At 43.9% G+C, this 12,497-nt stretch overlaps 1 protein-coding gene across 3 annotated transcripts in view; it reads left to right on the top strand.

Moving 5' to 3' along the window:
* Nucleotides 1-5,540: 5,540 nt before the first annotated feature.
* Nucleotides 5,541-12,497, top strand: part of Chd6 (chromodomain helicase DNA binding protein 6) — a 147,986-nt gene continuing 141,029 nt past the window's right edge. For all 3 annotated transcript variants that reach the window (XM_069989769.1, XM_069989770.1, XM_069989767.1), the window contains exon 1: nt 5,541-5,620. The gene's annotated coding sequence lies outside the window, so the exon portion shown is untranslated. The remainder of the gene's footprint in view (nt 5,621-12,497) is intronic.

Raw genomic sequence — 12,497 nt, 5'->3', positions numbered from 1 at the left:
AGAAGGCTCTCTACAGGCAAAAGGCCTACCCAGGACAAAGACAAGAAGAACAATGATTGGCTACAGTTGGATCAATGCTTTGTGATACCATTCAAAAAAAGAGCAAGTTAGCGATGGAAGAGCCCTGAAAAATGGGACCAAAGGGAAGGCTGTAATAATAATGTAGCAATAAATAATTAGTTGAGCAGTTAGCATGGGCTAAGTACTGTGCACAAATCATTGAATTCACACAACTATTATTGGAATCAAGAAACTGTAAATTGAGTGAGTTTCTTTGTTTTGGTGGTTCTGGGCTTTTGAACTTGGCCTCATACTTGCTAGGCAGATGTTTTGCTATTGAAGCCATGTCTCCAACCAAATGATTTTCTTAAGATTCCTAGTGGTAGAGCGAGGATTCCAGCAGGTTCTGCAGGGGTCTAAAGCCTATAGGTTTAACTATTTTTGTCTACTTTTGCCCTAAGTAATGGTATGTTTGGTAGGAGAACCCCTTGTAGCAGGTTCATTCCTATAGCAAAGACACAGGCATTAGATTAATCATGCTACACAATGCACACTGGCAAGGAACACCATCCCGTCTGAAGTTCTAGGTTCCAGAAGTCATCTTCTGATCCTGCCTCCTCTTCTTACATAGAGAAAACAAATTCAGAATTTGACAAGACAGGATGGGCTATTTGGCAGGTACAAATTCTCAAGGGATTATATATATATATATATATATATATATATATATATATATTCATTATATATATATATATATATATATATATATATTCATACACACACATACACATAAGCATGTGCCTGCACATGCTTTTTTTTTTTTTGGGTCGGTCATGGGACTTGAACTCTGGGCCTGGGCGCTGTCCCTCAGCTCTTCAGCCTAAGGCGAGTGCTCTACCACTGGAGCCACAGCGCCACTTTCGGTTTTCTGGTGGTTTATTGGAGATAAGAGTCTCACGGACTTTCCTGCCCAGGCGGGCTTAGAACCTCAATCCTCGGATCTCAACCTCCTGAGTAGCTAGGATTACAGGCATGAGCCACCAGAGCCCAACTACATGCTTTTACTAAATGTTTAATCTCGAAATACTTCAAACATAGGGGAAACATTATAAGATTAACCCCAAACTAACCTTTATTGACTTTTGGTTTTTTGCTTCAAAGCCTTCTAAAAGCTCAGAGAGGTTAAAACATAGAGACTTTATGTGAGGACAAACAGCCTAAGACTGGAGCATCTATTCACTGCCTCCAAGATGTTTGCAAGGCATTATTGGAAATTAGTGTGTAGTCTCTGATGATATTACTTTGAAGGACAGAACTCACTAGAGTGACTTGAGTTCTAATGTGCTTCAGATCTCAGGTCAAGGACAATTTCCCTGACCTCCTTGACCTTCTAGCACAATTTCATTGTAGCACCATATACAACTTATGACTTGTATCTGTGTTGTGGTATTATATTTGTTTGTAAGACTGTGGGACTGATTCCCATGTCCTGCATCAACTACGGGCTCCAGAAGGGCAGAATCTGGACTCAGTTTTATTCACTACTATATACCCAACACAGTGGGTATAGAATACTAGACACAGTGTTTGCAAGTAGCAGATATTCAATAAATATACTTTCAATAAGTGTAGTCAATTTTACACATTAATCACTTTAAGTGTTTACCTAAGAGAAATACAAACAGATGTCCATAGACAGCCTTGTACATGAAGGGTCATAGTAGCCAGGTTCATAACAGTCTCCAAAGCAGACAAAATTTAAGTATCTGTCATTTAGTGAGTGGATAAAAAAAGAAGATGGCATTGGGCTGGGAAGGTGGCTCAGTGGTAGAACACTTGCCTTGTATGCATGAGGCCCTGGGTTCGATTCCTCAGCACCACATAAGCAAAAAAAAAGCCGGAAGTGGTGCTGTGGCTCAAGTGGTAGAGTGCTAGCCTTGAGCTGAAGAGCTGAGGGACAGCGCCCAGGCCCAGAGTTCAGGCCCCACGACTGCACCAAAAAAAAAAAAAAAAAAAAAAAAAGATGGCATAAATTCAACAATAAAAAAGAACAAATTAAGAAAACCTCCCCTATATAGATGAACCACAAAAATATTATATTATATGAAATATGCTAGACACAAAAGACTACATATTGCACTATTCCATTTGCATGAAATTTTTGTAACAGGTATAACCTAGAAAAGAAAGATCAATGATTGCTTAGCCTTGGGGGTAGGAATGAAGATTGACTCTAAATGAGAAAAAGAGAACCTTGGGAAGTGATGGAAATGTTCTGAAACTGGACTGTGGTATGGTTGCATGACTGTATAAATTTATTAAGCATCATCAAACTTCATACTTGCAATGGGAAAATTATATGGTACTGAATTAAATATCACAATAAAGTGGCTAAAATGATTTTTTAAAATATCCTTAGTCATTTTATCCCAATTTATGTTCTGTAGAACATTGTATCTGTGGAAAATTGTGCAAATTCTGTTAGGTGATTTCTATCAACTCTTTAGTGACAGATCTCAATTACTTCATTGTTAGTGGTGGGTTTGAACTCAGAGCCTAATGCTTGCCAAATAAGCACTTTACTCCCCAGTTCTGGCAGACCCAATTTTTAACTCAGTTCAAAAAAAAAAAAAAAAGAAAGAAAAAGAAACAAGCTCTATTTCCCAGGGTCCTTTGCAGGTGCGGCCACTTGAACAAGTTCTGGCCAATCAGATATAAGAAAGAACAATGTGTAGTATTTATAGGATGGCTGTTTACAGTACTCAGCTCCGCATTTTTTCATTTTTCATTTCCTTTTTTCCTTCCAGGGACACATGGATTGGTGCTCCAATAGTCATCATGAACCACGAAGTGATCGTGGGAATGAAAGCTAAGGAGCAAATACATTGGAATCTGGATTCCTAAGGTACAGTAGAACTACTATGCCAACCTTGGCCTGCTTTTCATTTCTCTTAAGCAAGACAAAAAATACACTTTAATATTATTATCCTTTTGTCCATTTTTTATTATACACAGCCAATCTTCTTATCCTAAGTATTATGATCTTAAGTATTACCAGCTTTAATAGGTGCTAAATAGAGTTCTACTGTAAAAATAACTTAGCTGTTTTTGCTCTCTCTCCACTGGTATCCTGGGTTCCTGGCTGGTACCTGAAGTACTTGAAGATTCAGATTCCACTAAGCTCTTTCAGTTCTTCAGACCTACTCTTTCAAGGTCATGCCTGCAGCCTCTCTTGAATGTTGCCTCAGACCCTTTATACTTATCCTCAGTTGTAAATCCATCACACACTCCTGTTGGTTCCTTGTTTGGTAACCTAACATTGTGCCCAAGTTCTCTTGTGCTGCAGACTTTGTTCCAGGTTTGAGAACAGCAATTACCTAGCAAGTCTACTTTCCTTCTTCCTACCACTTTTGCACATCCCTAGGCTGTCCCCTTGCCTCTGGGCCTTAGCACTTACATGTCATGCTTGCTCTCCAGTCCCATGTATTCCTGACATCATTGATTAATTCTGCTCTGAGTCCCTTCTCTGAAACACACATGCCCCTTGAACATTGTTGAGAGCTCTGAATCCTTGCTATTTGGGCAAAAGGGCTGTAACTACCAGCTGTCTGGTACTGTTGTAGGTGTTGAATTAGTTTGCATCACTAACTTGCTTAGGATAAGGTCAAGTAAGGTGTTCCTGTGAGACCACAACAAGACAAGTAGCTCCAAGTATACTCACTCATCAAGTTAAGAGGATCTTGCATTTATGTGCAAATCTTCACCTTGTTTGAAACAGGACTGTAAGCTCCTTGAAGACATGAATTTTGCCTGGCTTTTTTTTTTTTAATATTATAGCTTTGGGTCTACAACAATATCTGGCTCTTTCTTCAAAGAAGAAAGGAAGAGGAGGAAGGAAAGGCTCTGAGACCTCACGGTCTGTCTGCCTGCCATAAGCCAAACAAAAGAGCCAGGTGACAGAGGTGGTGAAGGGGCTACTACCTCTGCATTTTTAAGCCAGACAAATCTCTGGTGTCTGCCAAGAAGTAGGGAAGTGTTACTCAGAAGAGAAGTCTGTAGACTGAAAGGTATAGGAAAACTGGAATTTCAAAGAAGTGAAAAATATTCTCTCTGGAGGTACAGTCATGATCTGCTAAATCATGTTAGTTACCCCCAATACACCGAAACCATCCTGTCGTAAACGTATCTGACAAATCGCCCAGATGGGGAGTCATCAGAGTCAGATCGCTCTAGCTTTAATTAAGGTAAAATGCTGCGGCTCTAAAGTCAGAGTCTAAGCAAGCTTTTTAGAGGGTACTGAGGAAACCACTCAAGATGCAGCAGGCAGGGAGTGAGGAGGCTAATGACAACCAGGTCGGGGGAGGAAGGAGGCAGTCATGGGGTGCCACGGGGAGCAGGCTGCCAGGCAGTCAGCTCAGACTCCTCATCCCATCCCTTCTTTCCTAATTGCTCCTCCCCAACTGAGGTCTGATTCCCTTCCTCCCGCCCTCCATCTATTTTCTTTCCGGCATTTATCATCACGACCTGCCTCTTGCATTTATGTATTGTCTTTTCTGTCGCCTGTTCGGCCAGATCAAGGGCTCTGACTGCCTGCAGTATCCTCTGGTTTTTTTTTTGGGGGGGTGAGCACTTAAAAACAAACTAGCTGCTGAGAAATGAATCCAGGCATGTGAACAATTAGTTGAATCTCGGCCAGATGCGGGGCCCTGTCCTTGAGGATGCTGCAAGGATGCTTAGCGGAGTTAGGCCCGAACAGATAAACACCCCGCGGCCCGGCACCTAATTGGATGGGGGTACCGCAGGATCCCGGGCCTGGAAACCTCCTGGGGTGTGTGCCCCCCTTCCCTCGGCGAAGAACCCCGGCGGTGCCGGGCCGGCCCGCGGGGAATCCGGCTGGAAGCCGACGGCCGGGCTCCTCTTTTTCCGCTTGACCGCTCGTTTTCTTCTTTTCCTGTCCGGAGGGACCTGCGCGACCTGGGCCCCAGCGGAGCCCCTCTGTCATGGGACGCCCCCAGACACATCCTCCCTCACCCCCTTTCCCGGGAAAACCAGTCCTAGGCTTTCCAGATTGTTTCCCGCCCCCCCCCCAACCTGGGAGACCTCCACCTGAGGGTCTAACCCACGGCCCCGCCCCCGAGCGCCCCAGGTCTCCGCCCCCTGCCTGCGGTCTGCGGCGCGCAGGACCCCGCCCCGCCCCCTCCTCCGCCCGCGGGACCCCGGCCCCGCCCCGCCCCCGTGGCCCCTCCGCTCCGTTCCGGAGGGGGGGAGGAGGCGGGGCCGCGCGCAGCGGCTTCTCTGAGGCGGGGGTGGGGTGGGGGAGCGCGAGGCGAGGGGGCGGGGCGTCCTTGGCGCCGACCAATCAGAGCCGCGATCACATCCATGCAAATACGAGCACAATGGAGCGAGCCCATCACTCGCCCCTGCAAGCAAGCTTGAAACGGGCTTCCGTCTGAGCGGCAGCCAGGCTGGCCAATGAGTCTGTGTTTTGGACCAGCGAGGCCCAATGGCGCGGCAGAGAAGGCGGGCCCGAGCTGGGTTAGGGTGTCCTTGCAGGGTGTCTGAGCTAAACTTCACCAAATAATAGCTGTTTGTATTTTGGCTGCTGCAGGAGCCATTTTAGGTAAGTTCTTCTCTTAACTTTTTATTTTCCTCCCCGGCCTCGGCGGACCGGCCTTGTCCATAGGTCCCCGGCCCCGCCCCGCTGGCCCGGTTGGGGTGGCCCCTATGAATGGAGCCGGGATGGGGGGCTGCGGCGGCGCGAGGCCCGGCCGGGGTCTGAGCAGGGCCGGCAGGCGGGCGGCCTGGCCGGAGGGACGGCGGCGGCCCGAGGCCCGAGGCCAGGGAGCCCGGTCCCCGCCGCACCCCGACCCCGTGGGCGCCGGGGCCGCGCTCGGGCCGGGTGCCGTCCTTGGAGCGCGCCGCCGCGGGGCCGCGCGCAGGGGCGGGGGTCCCGTGGACCCCGGCCGCGGGCCTGGCTGCGGGGCGGGGCGTGCGGAAGCCTCCCCCCCCTCCTCCGGCGAGCATCGGGGGACCCCTAGGGCCGGCCGGGCGGGGCGGAGCCGGGGTGGCCGCTGCTCCCGCCGCCGCCCCCGCGCCGAAGTTGCTGGGTTCGCGTCCTGCGTCTGTTTGCAGGGGTGGAGGAGGGTGGGCTGGTGCCAGGCTGCTGCTCCGGGAGGGGGCGGGGCGGGGGCCCCGGCGCGTGCTCGCTCCCCGCACCCCTCCGCCCCCTTCTTACGCACTGGCGCGCGCTCGCCCCGAAAATCCGAGCCCTGGAGGGCTCCCGCACAGCCCCGCTGCCAAGTTTTGTGCCTTATTAGATTGCATGTTTGAGCTGGAAAATGGAAAGGGGTGGGGTGTGTGTGGGGAGAATCTGTCCCCCTCGGGGTATTTATTTCCCTGTCTGTTGAGAAGTAACAGAGTCTGTCGCTCCTCAATTTTCAGGGACATGCTTTTCAGATGTGCAGAGGATTTGCTGGCAGCGTTCTGGATTTCCTTTTCTTTTTCTTCTTTAATTTCTCTCTCTCTCTCTCTCTCTCTCTCTTTTTAAAGAGGATGTTATTAGGAAATCCCCGCACTAGTGAGATAATTGAAATTTGAGTTCGTTTGCAGCTTCGGTTTTATTTGATCCAATTAAAAATGCATAAGCAGGCACTTTATATTTGTGTACATAGAATATTTCTAGTCTGTTATGACTAATATGACTGTGGTTTCGCTAGTGTGGGATCTAATAAGGCAGTATAATTCAATTTGGAGCTTGTAGGCCCGTGTTCTCCAAATTAGGGTTTATGGACCATTAGTAATCTGGCCAAGGTTTCTAGTATATCCTTGGCATCTTTGAACGTCTTTCCCTGGAGCTCTGTATGCCTTATTCCTCCTCGTCCCTTGAAAACTATTCATTTCTGGGGTAATAGATCCACGAACAGATGAACTACACATATTAAATATTTGCAGTTTTCTAGGTGTCTGGAATATCTCGCCTGTGATTTGATGATTTCTTGTTTTCCAAATAGTATATGAGAATAACATTCCAGCAAGGCCCCAGGACATTTTGACATTTCGTGGGGACTTGCATAAGGCTTTTGGGAAAGACAGAGACCACCACGACTCTGCTGTATGCTGGAGGCTGATTGTGATCATTCTGACTTAACTGGGGGTCTGTCCCATTGGCTGTGCATGGCACGGTAGTTTTAACTGGAAGCCAAATGGGAAGATCAGGTTGGCAGCCTCAGAGAGAGTTTTTGTGAACTTCATGTCGTTCTGGCAACAGAAAGAAGACTTGAGATCTGCTTATGATAAAATGATTAAGCATGAATTGGCTAGTAACATGGTTTATGCCAATCGGAGCAGGTGGTTTTGTATAAGCAACCCATCCCTTTAAATCAAAGGCTTGGGAAAACGTAGAGTGTTAAGATGATTAATTTTAGAGTTTGTTCTGTCCTGGAGCAGATTTCATGGATGGATTGTGAGTCTTTGGTGTTTAAACAGTGAGGTAACCTATAGTGTGTATCTTTTTTTTTTTTCTTCTTAATCTATAAGTTAGTTTTGGAATATCTCCAGTTGTAAACAGACTGGTGATGCTGTTCTTGATATAGTAAAGCAGATTTCTTGTACAATTCAAATTGTGTCTCAGGACTGTTTTACTGTTTGACCTGAGTCTTGATTTTTATTCTGCAGTTAGCTCTTTTGCCATTCTGTTACAGAACTGAACTGTCAGTGATTGCTTTTGCCACAAAAATTTTAAATACCCTGTATCTTTTTATTATTTTTATAGTTTATTATTAGTATAGTTAGAGATTCTCTGCACTCCTCAAGTATGTTGCTTCAGGGAAAACCACACATGAAGTTGAAAGACCAGTTATAGAATCACAACAAATCCTGCCACATTCTGGAAGAAAGTACTTATCAGTAAATGTTATTTATTGATTTACTTTTCTTATGACTATCAAACACTGAAGGAAATCTGAAGCATAATTGAATCTCTTTAGGAGAGATCATGTCTTTGTGATTTTACTAATCTAATATTGCAGAAAACTTACTGGAAACAATATGCTGTCTTGAAGATCTCTTTGATTGATATACATTTCAAAGACATTTTTGGTTTTTGTGGACATACGACTTAGCCCTGAGCAGAACTTGTGGTTATGTCTTGTTAAACCACAAGGTACCCCAACAGGCTTTGCTCCCACCTTGTGTACTGATGTTTTTCAGTTTTCACAGACAGACTTCATTTGATCAATCACCATATGAATCACATGTGTTCTGAAGCCCTTTGAACAGGTTTTAGGATTCAGAGACTCTACTTGCAGAAGAACTTTTGATACAGGACTGTGACAGCATACACATAAGCTGAGCAAACTATGCTGTCATCTTTTCCTTTCCCCAGGTCCCCCAGTATAGCAAAGCTTGAGATGGCTTAATAAGTACCCACTGTACTAAATATCTAGGTATTATTAAATACGTATTACTAGTGGGTCTAGTACACCTTCATCCCTCATAAAAGTTGTAGTTTAAATCAGGTGAAAAGCTTCAGTGAATTCCATGGGACTGATTGCATTCTCCTGTTGTTCTCCAGCTTGTTATACTGAAAAACTGTGTGAAATACATAAAATAATAGCCAAAGATTAGGTATCTTTTCCCTAGAGAATATTTTTGTTTGCAGTGGAATGTGACATACTTAGAAGAACAAAAAGAACTAGCACAGACTAAATACCTGGTGTATGTCCAGCTCTCAGCCAGGTACTGGAGACAAAGTGCTGTGGCAGTCAATTCATGAAGCTGGGCTTCAGAGAAAGGAAGTAACTAGACAAAGCTAGTAAAAGAGTCAGGGTTTGAACCCAGATCATCTGGATCCAAAGCATCTATCTCTCTCTGTTTGTAGCAACTCCTCCTCCAGAGATACTTTAAAAAAGTTTGAGAGGGCTGGGAAGGTGGCTCAGTGGTAGAGCGCAAGCCTTGCATGCCAGAGGCACTGGGTTCGATTCCTCAGCACCACATAAGCAAAAAGAAAAAAGCCGGAACTGGCGCTGTGGCTCAAGTGGTAGAGCGCTAGCCTTGAGCTGAAGAGCTGAGGGACAGCGCCCAGGCCCAGAGTTCAGGTCCCACGACCGGACCCAAAAAAAAAAAAAAAAAAAAGTTTGAGAGCACTTGTCATATGTTGGTAATATGATACCAGATTAATTCACTTTCTTTCAGTTTTCCTTATATATGTGTCCATTTTTACTTTTCCATTTCAAGGATTTTGTCAATGAAGAAAGGTGTATCAGAATAATGAGGACAGGGGCTGGGAAGGTGGCTCAATGGTAGAGCGCTTGCCTTGCATGCCTGAGGTCCTGGGTTCGATTCCTCAGCACCACATAAGCAAAAAGAAAAAAGCCGGAAGTGGCGCTGTGGCTCAAGTGGTAGAGCGCTAGCCTTGAGCTGAAGAGCTGAGGGACAGCGCCCAGGCCCAGAGTTCAGGCCACACGACTGGACCCCACCCCCCAAAAAAAAGAATAGTGAGGCCATCCTTTGCCTTTCTCCCCGTAGTGCACTCAGTAGTTCAGGCGCAGCCTTGGGTATGATAATCATGAAGTTCTGAGGGAGCGTACAGTCACTTTTCCCTTGCTAAAATGTTCTTTTCTTTGTGTTCGTGGAGGCGTGATACCCTCATGAGAAATTCTGTTACTTCCATAAAAGTCCTGGAGGTAGTAAAATGGAGTTATTTTAAAATACCCACCCCTTCATTCCCATTTTGGAACAAAATCATTAGCATAAAACCCAAGGAAATGTTTATTTTTTTCCTGTAATACCTGTGTTTGTTGGTTTTTATAGTTTGTGATAATAATTCTGTATGTTCTCTTTGTGTATGTGTATTTGGTTAATAGGAGGTAAGAGTCTCCAATTTTCCTTTCTGGGCTGGCTTTGAACCATTATCCTCAGATCTCAGTCCCTGGAGCAGCTAGAATTACAGGTGTGAACCACCAGTGACAGGCCCTGTTTTCTGTTTTTTTCTTTGTTTGTTTGTTGTTTTTTTAGTGTAATATTCCATCATTTTTTTCTGGGACCTTTAGAATCTGTGATGTATATATGATATAAATTCAGTATCACCTACTTTGAAGAATCAAGTTTCTTTTAAAAATTCAACTGATGAATGCTTTTGCTTTATAGTTATAAGGAAGGACTTAAAAATAACAAGAAACAAAACCAACTTGATCTTTCAGCATACTCCTGTTGTGCTTTTGTCTGTTATTGCAGAAGAACTTAACATGCTAAAACAACATTTGAAAACCTCAAGAATAAAGGATAATCCCAGGATGCAAATCCAAACCTATATACTGAGTGATGGACAGATACTTGAATTTTCTAAATAGGTGAAGGGAGATTTCGTTTTCTGTCTCTTAAAGTTATTGTTTACAGATCTAGTTTTTATCAAGCAGTTAAAATTTTAATGTATTTTATATTTTCTTCTATGTAACCAAGTATTTTGTTTGGGGAATTTATTTATTTGCCAGTCCTAGGATTTGAATTTAGGGCCAGAGTGCTGTCACTTGAGCTTTTTCAGTTCAAAGCTAGTACTCTACCATGGTGTCACAGCTCCACTTCCAACTTCTTGGATGATTAATTGGAGATAAAAATCATGGTCTTACCTGCCTAGGCTGGCTTCAAACTTCGATCCACAGTTCTCCACCTCCTAAGTAGCTAGGGTTATAGGTGTGAGTCTCTATCACTGGTCAGCCTTTTAAAAATAAATAAATAAAGTTATCTGAAAGGGCTGGCTTTCAGTGAACATTAACTTTAGTTCCTACCTTGTTAGATTAAAACTTTTTCTTCTGAGACTCAGGGAACCACTAGGGAATTGGTGAGTAGTCTGTGAATGCCACAAAATTGTATGTAAACTTTTATGGATTCTGTGTACAGAGCTAGTGCATGGTTGTTCACGATTATCACCCCCCCCCCATCATTGATTTAAGTTATGCCAAAACTAGTATGAGCCAGGCTTGCTACTACTGGAGGCTGACTTCTTCAGGCATTTTTGCCCTTGAGCAGGTTCTTGTAGTCTCAGCCTATGTCAGTTGCTCTGGGGAGAGGGTGGAGGGTGCTTCTGTATCCCTGTGGGCAGCCTTCTTTTCTCCCTAGGTTCTTAAGGAAACTGATCTTTCTCTTTGGAGTCAAAGGTTGGAGTTGAGGGTATGGGGACAATTGTAAGACAACCTTGAAGGGCCTGGGTTTCCACTTCCAGCTATCTGCCTCTGCGGGTGAGAGTAGAGGGGTATCTGTGGCAAAGGCTCATGAGAGTATTTGCTTTTTCTACTATGTATGTATGTATGTGCTGCACTGGAACCTGAATTCAGGGCCTGGGCACTGTCCCTGAGCCTTTTTTCTCAAGGCTAACACATTCTACCACTGCCACCTTTTTTGGTGGTTATAATTTTTTTTGCCTGGACTGACTTGGAACCACGATCCCCAGATCTTAGCTTCTTGAAGTAGTTAGTATTACAGGTAGGAGCCGCCAGCACTTATCTTTTAATGTACTGTTTTTATTCATTCTTTTATTGTTTCATTCAATATTAGGAGGAAAAGAACGTTCTTTTTTTCCCTTACACTGAATAGGAATAATAAAAAAGACTCTCTCCATTTTTATATTCCCCAGAGTTTTATGAGATATCTTACAACTTATATTACTGCTAAGTGGAGTTTTTCTTAAAATAATGTCTAGTTGAAAGTATGATTCTGCAGAGGACATGAATATCAAATTCATTTATACCAAAAAAGCATCTCATATTCAAGTTTTCGGAGGCTTCTTTTATGATTTATGTGAATAAAAACAAATTAGGAAAACAGAATTCCAGAGCAACCAAAATACCCTTAAAGCAGCTCTAGGAGGTAGTTGAACTTGACTTTTTCTTAGAGAAGCCCTTTATTGGACTAGATGGAAAGTTGAAAGCATGGATTAGTTCATTTAGTTTGATGTATGTATTGGGGGAAACACCTTAGTATTAGGTATCTTGGTGAAGGACCCTGCCTGGCTCCTTCCTACCAGGTGCCCTGTCTGGTCTGTTCCTTCCTTAAATGTCCACTAGTGAAAAAAGTATACCTGGGCTCTTAGGAAAACCTAGCAGCATTTCAGAATCCTTTGAGGAATTATGTCTGCTAAACTAGATCCAGATCATTTTAGAAAGAACTTTTACATAGTCAATACTTAAAAAATAAAAAAAAATACTTTTTACTACTTGTTACCTAATTTGGCTTAACCATTCTAGCAATGTTAGCAATGGAAGTCAGCGATGGGTATGAATTTAAAAAATTAGTCAACATTGCTGGTCATGTGACATTTGGATCACATCACAAATGATGACACCATTAGTTTGCTTCTTAAGCTAACCTTGTACAGATAGTGTCACTTTTAAGGATTTAGGAGTATTTTAAACTACATTCTATTTAATGGAATTAGCAGGGCTTTTTGTTTTGTTGTGGTGTGTGCCAGTACTAGAAATTGAAATCAGAGCCTATACACTGTC

Source organism: Dipodomys merriami, unplaced genomic scaffold (assembly GCF_024711535.1).
Source record: "Dipodomys merriami isolate MVZ:Mamm:240054 unplaced genomic scaffold, mDipMer1.0.p SCAF_39, whole genome shotgun sequence".
Taxonomy (NCBI): Eukaryota; Metazoa; Chordata; class Mammalia; order Rodentia; family Heteromyidae; genus Dipodomys; species Dipodomys merriami.
This window is presented reverse-complemented; position numbering and strand designations above follow the sequence as displayed.